At 32.7% G+C, this 9,231-nt stretch overlaps 1 long non-coding RNA gene across 1 annotated transcript; it reads left to right on the top strand.

Moving 5' to 3' along the window:
- The first annotated feature begins 4,003 nt into the window (after nucleotides 1–4,003).
- LOC128242508 (uncharacterized) lies at nucleotides 4,004–6,166 on the top strand. Its single transcript, XR_008262625.1, has 2 exons — nucleotides 4,004–4,191; nucleotides 4,468–6,166. It is a non-coding gene; the product is annotated as an uncharacterized LOC128242508 (long non-coding RNA).
- The last annotated feature ends 3,065 nt before the right edge of the window (nucleotides 6,167–9,231 follow it).

The following is a 9,231-nucleotide window of genomic DNA, read 5'->3' as shown; positions in this document are numbered from 1 at the left end:
TGTCATTTCGCATCAAACCTGTTTTGTGACGCGCTGTTTCTATTCCTCCCTTGATTACGTCTTATTCACCTTAACAGCAATTACGCTAGATTGAATACCATCTGAATTAAATGGAAACGGCATGAAATATATAATAGTCCTAACTGTGACATATTTATGCATAGCAGAGAGATTTTGTGATTACAAAATGCTGTTGTTTATGATGTAGTTTGCTTCCCAATATACACGCTAAATTATGAAAAAGTCACTTATATCCTTTAAAATAATGTATTTTAATTTTCTCTGTAAATTAGTTTCACGGATATTTGCAATTTGCAAAACGTATGACTTACTACTCCCATCGGAACAGCAACAAAAATTCCAGAAAGAATTGATCTTAATCACGACTGCATTCAACTTTCAACAGGCTACACACATTTCGAAAGCTAAGTATTGCATGTTTCCACTTTAACCTGTATTCGATTCAGCAATGCACAATGCCTTTTTTGACAAACATGGACAAGTGGGGATCTGTGGAAAACTCTTGCGAATATTAAATACGTTCATATGATAGTCTGAAATGTGCGCATTGTACAAACGGTTGTAAATCATATTTATAAAAGTGAAACGCTAACATTGGAAGTACTATCAACCTTTTTGTAATTATTGTACATCTCAATCAACAACTTGTCAAACAAGAGAACATATCAAGTATGGTAGCACTGTCGTGTCAATGAAGGTAGTTAACCAACTTGTTGAGGATGATATAGCTCTAATTGCAGTTACTCCCCTTTGCTTCCAGAAGACATTCTGTACGATTACTGCAAAACCTGGCTAATGGACACCAGAGCAGCCAAATCTAATGTGTTGACTTTTACGAGCACATGTAGAAATCTATTCGTAAAGCATATAGTGTAATTCACTTAAGGTTAAGATAAGATTCTAATTTATAACTTACGCTAAAAATTTAGAAAATTTACAAAAGTCTTAAAAACGTATGTTTCCATGGCTGTCTTATGTTTTAAACATTTATTTATATTTTTCAACATTTCACTATTAAAACAATACTGGGTATTCATATTATCAGAATCGGTATAGGTGAACCATTAGTAAGACTGCAAAAACATCGTTGTTTTTATGAGAAAAATATATTTTTTGACAAAATATTAAGTTTTAATCCCAAGTAATTTTACATTTTACTGACCGTTCCAATGCGGTACCTAACACTCCTTGATAAAGATACCTAGTTTGTTTATATAGTATATATGTACTGTGCTGTTTGTGGAGTTTTGTGCTGTTGTTCAATGTTTCTTGTTTGTGTTTTTTTGTTTTTTCGTTTTATGTCTTTGGTGTTACCCTGTGCCATAAAACGGGGTTTATGTTTAAACTTTTGGCCACTGAGGTTGTTTTTTGTAGTTTTTCACATAGGTATTGATTGTAAGAGTACAAGTCGAGATATTTTTGTACGTATATATTTTTCATTTATATCTCCTAACACTACCACGAAATACGGTTTTAGTAAATATATTTTAAACACACTATAAAAATGTGTTCATAATTGTATGAACAATGTTTTAGGGAGACCGACTGCATTTCCGAGTCAATAAATGTTAAGAAACAATGCCAAGAACATTGGTTTTACATACGAGCCAGAATTTTGCAGAAACAGGATGATAACAGACTCTGACTTTGCTTGTTTAAGAAATTTTCAACCGACTGGGTCTCCATCAATTTAGTACATGATGTGTAGTCGTAGTTTCAGAGTAGAATTATTATATATAATGTTGCAAAACAATATTGTCGCAGCAACCGACAAGACGATATATCCTTTTGTCATATTTGTAATGTCCAAATCACCGATGGCAGTGTTCACCTCATCAACCGTATTGCGGACTGATGTTTCGCTTCGGCATTGAGTTCTTGTCCAAAGTTCTTGGGTTGGACGAAACAATGTTTATTATGAAACACGTGGTTGCACCTGTAGCGCTATTGCTAAAACTCATGTTCATCAATCTGTAAATCTGTATTGTTCCATTTTAATTGATTATTTGTTACAAAAGGTTATATTTATTGTATTGTGATGACAAAGAACCTCATACACTCGGTACATTCTATTGGCGTTCGTTTATTTCAGTATATAACTAGTGTTCATATTACAATTGTAAATATACTTGCTTGTAAGCTCTAAACTTCCTTGAAGTTATTCATTTGTTCATATGTATGCATATCTTTTTAAATTTTTATATTTTAAAACAAACACTGTGCATTCAACCAATAATGCATCACTGCCGTAGGATCGTTAAATACAGTCACCTAAAAGTACTCTTAATTCCAAAGCCAAAGAAGATTTACAACAATTAGTAATATTGGTTTAAAATTCCAAAAAGGATGAATAAATGTCAGAAAAAAATGGTTATTATGAAGGATAGCGAGTTAAGTTTGGAAGAAAAGTACAGAAAACACGGTATTTCTACCTTATGAGACTATAGTAGTCTACCGTAAATCTTTTATCATTCACCAATCATTAAATATTTAAGCCCTTTCAGCTTTTAAATTCACGGTTACAATCTTGGTATTAATAGATGCTATTTTCCATAAATGCATTATTTAGTAAGTAGTGTAAGGTTTATCAGTCAAAAATTCTGTTTGTTATGGATGTGTATGTATTGATTTTGAATAAGGGTGTCACCATAAAAGGAACTACGATTAATGCGTAAAACATATATAAACGGTAAGATATTTAACCGAAATCTTGGTTGAAAAACTATTGTCATCAACTAAATACCATGTATCATTTTAAGTCTCCAGAAGCCATTACCCAAACACACAAGCGATTGTTGAAGACATAAATCCTATTCATGCTTTTAATTTGGAAGTATTATTGCGATCGGAAGGGAAAAGGGTATTAAATTCATTCCGTGACTTGAATTTTTTTTCATTTCTACATAATGATGCTTGCATGTCGAATAACTGATCGCTGATCACAACTATTAAATCACTTCGTATTATCTGCGAGATGGTTTTGGCGATGGTAAATTACATCAAAAACAAGAATGCTCATAAAAATCGACAATTTGAATACATCCTTTCAATACCCATACTATTGAGGGGTTTATTCTCATACAATTCTATAAACCATGGTAATGTTAAGCGACATGGAGGCTATGATTTGATAGAAAAATCACATTTATATTTCACAAATCTTACTTTAATTTACTGAATACGCTGTTAAATATGTTTCAAGTGTACACACTAAAAACAGATATGTTAAGGAATGTAAGACATGATATAGTTGATCTCTTTTCTGCTGTTACATACTTAGATGATACATTCACACGTAATTTGAAAATAATTTCATTCATGATCGCGTGTTTTAGTTAAAGATGCTTTCTTACTCCAAAATAAGATTGACCACATTTAATAATATAGTTTTAATATTCCAAAAATGATGAATAAATGTCGAAAACAATGGTTCTCATGCAGGCTACCGAGGTTAATTTGAAAGAAATGAGCATAAAACATTGCATTTCTACCTTATGAGACTTCAGCAGATCACAGTATATATTTTAGCATTCACCAATTATTTAATATGTTTGCACTTTCTGCTATTAAGTACACGGTTACAATGTTGTTATCAGTTATTAATATTTCCCATAAATGCATTATTTAGTCAAAGGTTTATCAATCAAAAGTTATGTTTGTTATACATGTGCATGTATTAATTTTGAATAAGTGTCACTTTAATACGATATCAAAAGCGAAACGCATCGAGGTCCTTATTACAAACAAAATATTTAAGAAAATTACATAAAATAATTCACCAAACAGTACAATTATACTTTTGAGTATATCAGTCGTTGCGTAAACCTATCATTAATGCATAATGTTTAATGAAGATCTTAAAAGTTAATCAATTAAACGAAATAAAACGAAAGTTTCCTCATAAAACGATCCAATCGAGGTATATACAAAAATCGAATCGTATAATGTAATCCATGTGTGGTGAAACGTGTTGTTCAAAGAATTTTAATGTGTCGTTTGAATGAAAAATTACAATTTATAAACAATGATCACTGAAAAATGACAGACATCTTACTTTAAAATTTTTAATTATTTAATGAAACAATTTTATGTAATTCGATGTTTGTAACATGATTTTGAGCTATTTTCTTAAATCATTGGAAGAAAAACAGACTAGACATAGACATTCGAGTAAGTAACTAATTTTATTGAAGAATAAATTGTTATTTAATACTACAATTTAAGTTTTGATTAGAGTAAGCACATACATCTTGATCAATTATTTTATTCTAGAATACATGTTTTTTTTTATCAAGAAAATATAAACACTTTAAACACTATTAAGCATTGATAAAAACTCATTTTCAGCATGTATTTATTATATCTTCATACTTGTTTAAAGTGTTATATTACTACCCAAACCTTTTAAACTACCAGTTAATACTCGTACAGACCGCTGGATTACAGTTTTTCAGTGGCGAAAGGATGATGACGTCATCAATTGTTGTGCAAATTCTGTATGTACTTTGGATGGCAAGAATGGTTCTCGGCGAAACGTACACGGCCGAATGTGACCACGAGACTATGACAGTACGAGCGGGATTCCGGGAACACCCGTCATACTGCAGTAAATTTATCCAGTGCCTTCTTAACAAAGACGGCCAGCTTGTTAGCATTGTGCGAGACTGTGGTTATGGGACATATTGGAACCAACATTTTCTGACATGTATATTAGCAACACGCACTGTCTGTAAACATGATTTGTGTTATCAACAGCCAGACGGAAAGCAAAGAAAAGGATATGGAAATTGTAGAGGTTTCTACGAGTGCCAGGGAAGTTTGTCCATACCAAGGTGTTGTCCTCTTGGACAATATTTTCATGACAGGCTCGTATGTGTAAACAATACGGCAGATATCGCGTGTAATCAACATTGCTTGGACATAATTCTATACACACATTCAAATGAACCATTTAAAGGTACATTGAATGAACTGTCTCATAGCCAAAGGAAAACAATTCTTTCAGAATGGCAAGTTAGTTCGGGTGTTAATCAGCAAACACCCGTAGACATACCATTAGAAAGAAATGTCAATGCAAAACCAATCTGTGACAAGACCGGCATACCAGAAAACCCTGGGATGTATAAACAGACGCTATATGGTGAAAGGTAGGTTGTAGAAGGACGCTGTCCGATTGGAACAATATTTGTACAAGCTGTTTGCAACTGTGTTTCTATTTGGAATCAAACAAAAATACCTAAATCCAATGGGGGTGTACTAATCATGACCCAAATAACGATGTGTACACCAAAAATCTACCTGCCATTTACGCTCGACGAAAGAGATCGATCCGGCAACGCTTATGAAATTATCAACCACAATGTAACAGTGCGAAATGGTAAAGCCATTTTCGATGGAAAAGAAAATTATTTCATGATTCCAATATTCTCAAGATTAGATATTACAAATAGTTTAGTGATTAAGGTTATCTACAGTTCCGACCATGAGTCGATTCCAAGCAATCGTTTGAGGACAATATTCTCGAATGACGGATGCAACGAAGCGCCAAGCGTTTACATGTATGAGAATTGGGAACACATTATCGGTGGTGTCGGTACAGAGCCATATGCAGACATGTCAAAAGACGCTCGTATTTTTCAACGTCCGAACCCACCAGGCCAAAAAAGTTCCACAAAAGAGGTCATGTTTATGTTTCATGGTGGGGAATTTACGATCAAGAATGGAAATCGGTCCCAAACTATTCCGGGCAAAGGAAATTTAAACAAGTTAGAATGTCCTCTCAAAATTGGTTACGGTGCTGATATCCTGCCATTTAAAGGAGAAATCGACGAGTTCACTGTTTATATGTGTCAAAACGTTAAAAGATTCATATCTTAATAATTGGACCTTAGTAGTCTTTTTCGAAAAACATTTAATTGCTGGAAGTAGATTGTGTATTTTTATTTTAAATGAGTTAGAACTGCTTATGTTAAATATTTGACAATAACCTTTTCACCCCTGTTATAATGCGATTCTGCATGGCCAATTATGACGTTTTAACAAGAACCGTTAGTCGTTTTAACGAGTAACTTAGTCGTCTAAACGAGATACATTAGCCTATAAACGAGATACTACGTCGTTTCAACGAAATACATTAGTCGTTAGAGGAGTTTGTTAGTCGTTTTAATGAGTTCTTAAGTCGTTTTTACGAGATGTTTAGTCGTTTTTACAAGACAAGTAAGTCGTTTGAACGATTTGCTAAGTTGTTTCAACGAGATACACAGTCATTTTAGCAAGAGACTTAAGTCGTCTAAACAAGTTAGTTAAGTTTTATTAAATCGTTTAAACGAGATATGGAATAACACTTTTGTCATCATAACGCCACAAGATTACCAACAATTAAGTTGTAATTATGTTCTGGTTTCTTTCTTCGTCTAGCATTACTATCAATCAAACTGTTACTGCTGTTTTCACACTTATTTCACTGTAGTGCAACAGCAATAGATTTCAAACGCATATAATTGAAAATAGAGTTTGTTAGCTTCAAGCTGCCGAAACATATTCGTTTTAATCAGGTGACGATGAAAAAACGTGTTCATGTTCATTCTTAAGTGCAATTATTGACCATTCCTATGCGGTCGTTCTTACTAATTAAATAGTTTGTAATAAACAACCATGTCCCTGAATGATTACTATCAAGCTATTGTTTAGGATTTCTAAGCCTTTTTAATTGATTTTGTTATAAATGTAAGGAAAAGTGTTAAGCTTGGGATTCAAAAGCTGGATTCAACCCTCAGAAAACTCTTGTTTCGCTTATCGTTCCAAAGCGATCAACTCCTGTGTTTAAATCTTATTTACAAGCCTTGTCCCTGTAGTTTTCATAATCAAATAAATTCCGAAATAATAAATTCTGCTGCAATGTAAGTTTGTGTTCATGTTCGGTTGGTAAAAGTGTGTGAAGTCCGAACCCAAATCCCCGGTAATAACACCAATCACTCAATTCGTTACTTATACTAACACCAATTGCTCATTACTCAATTCAAGAATTATTAAAAACTACTTAATTTCATATCAGAAAACTTTAAAGTAGTTCTTGTTTATTCATTTAGTAAATAGTACGACCAGATCGTAACCGTAAACAGTTGAATGTCTTAATAATGCGGGAAGTACTTAATCACTTTAAAGTTGATAAATTAAATCACTCGTAAAGTAAAATTGAAATGGTAATGGCAAAAATTATGTAAATCAATTATTAATTAACACTTTTCAACATGTTTTAAAAAGTGTTGTTTTTTTTAATTTTCAATTCTATTAATACGCGATTATTCGTGATCCGATAATATCCAAACATGTTGTGTTCATCGAAAAATAATCTCAACTTTCGAGAGGACGCTCATTTAAGAAATGAAAGTTGAGATGGAAATATTCAACAAAATTTGTTTTTTGTTTTTGTTAATTCCGCCAGCGAATACTCACAAAAGAATAGTTTACACGCAATTGATAGGTTTTGACTGAGAGCACTCCTTGGCGTCATGGATAACGCTCGCGCCCGTGGACAGCACGTAAGAATGTATGGCGACAAACTATACATCAACAACAAGCTGTATCGCCCACCACCAATTGAAGGAGAGACTGCGGAAGCCACTTCCGTGAATTAGGGACGTCAAGAGAAGCAACGGAAGACAGTTAGCTGGAATGTGAACGGTTTAGTGCGTAAATTAGCAGATCCTGATTTTCTATGTTCTAAGTGAACCTGGTTATCGGAAAAACACCGCTTTTAATTTAGATATTAAAGGTTATGATTGTAAACATTTATTTGGAAACAAATCCAGAAATACACGTAAAGGACGTGCGAGTGGTGGATTGACAATTTATTATAAACAAGAACTCAAAACAAAAACATCGATTGAAGAACTGAATCAAAGTGGTATTATTTGGTTTAAAATTTGTAAAACTTTGCTTGAAATAGAAAAAGATGTATATATTTGTGCTGTATATATTCCGCCCAAAAACTCTCGTATTATAAATCAAAATGAGATTGATTTGTTTGAATTGCTAGAAACAGATATAGAAAAATATCATAATAAAGGTATATTGCTCTAAACAGGAGACATGAACAGTAGAACATCGAACTGTAAGGATTTTATTGCATTTGATAGATACCTTGATGTCGATAATTATACTTTCTTGGATACAACAGAAATCCCAAAACGAAGTAATAAAGACGTAATTATTGATGACTATGGCAAAATGTTAATAGCATTATGTAAGTCAACAAACTTATTGATTGGCAACGGTCGCCTTGACAACGACGCAAACGTTGGCAAATACACTTTCAACGGTCTAAACGGATCGAGCACTGTAGGTTATTTGTTGCTAAACAGGAACGACTTTGACTTCATACATGACTTCGAAATTTCAGCTCCAAATGAATTTCAGATCACTTTGCACTCATTTTTACATTAAAGAGCAACATAAACTCAAACGAAAATATTAATGATGATTCCGTGCCAGAAACATACATAAAATACGATGTAAATCAAACAGAACATTTTAAAAACGAAATCAACTCCAAAATTAACGTAATTACACAATTAAGATTAAACTTAGATGATAGGCAAATAGATGAATCAGTGAATAGCTTTGCTGAGATAATAAAATCATGTGCGGCTAAATCTTTTGGTAAAATAAAAACACCAAAAAGTAAAGAAAGTAAAACAACCAATCGAGCACTGCGGAATGTAACAATGCAAGGAAAGAATATAACACCCATAGAAATAAATTTATTAGAAACAAATCCAATGAAAACAGAATAGCTTATATACGGTACAAACATATACACATATTTATAATAAAATTAAAACTAAGCATAAATTAAAATATAGGAGGGACGAGGGAATTAAAATAACTAAACTAGCAAAAAAAGACCCAAAACAGTTTTGGAAATACATTAAAAAACAATATAATACTAAAAAAGCAACAGAAAAGCCACCGCCAACAAATGAATTATTCAATCATTTCAATTCGCCCTACGGAGACGAACCAAATAGAAACAACCAACAAAATGAAAATGCAACAGAAGGAAATATACAAAATGAAACACTCGATAGTCCTTTTTCAATCACCGAACTAAAAAACGCAGTATTTTCACAAAATAATTCAAAAAGCCCAGGGCCTGATTAAATTACTGCAGAAATGTTTAAAGATACGTTTGAAATACTATCACCATTT

The sequence above is a fragment of the Mya arenaria genome, chromosome 8, assembly GCF_026914265.1.
Source record: "Mya arenaria isolate MELC-2E11 chromosome 8, ASM2691426v1".
NCBI lineage: Eukaryota > Metazoa > Mollusca > Bivalvia > Myida > Myidae > Mya > Mya arenaria.
Note: the sequence above shows the minus strand (reverse complement) of the source record. Positions and strands in the feature narration are given on the sequence as shown.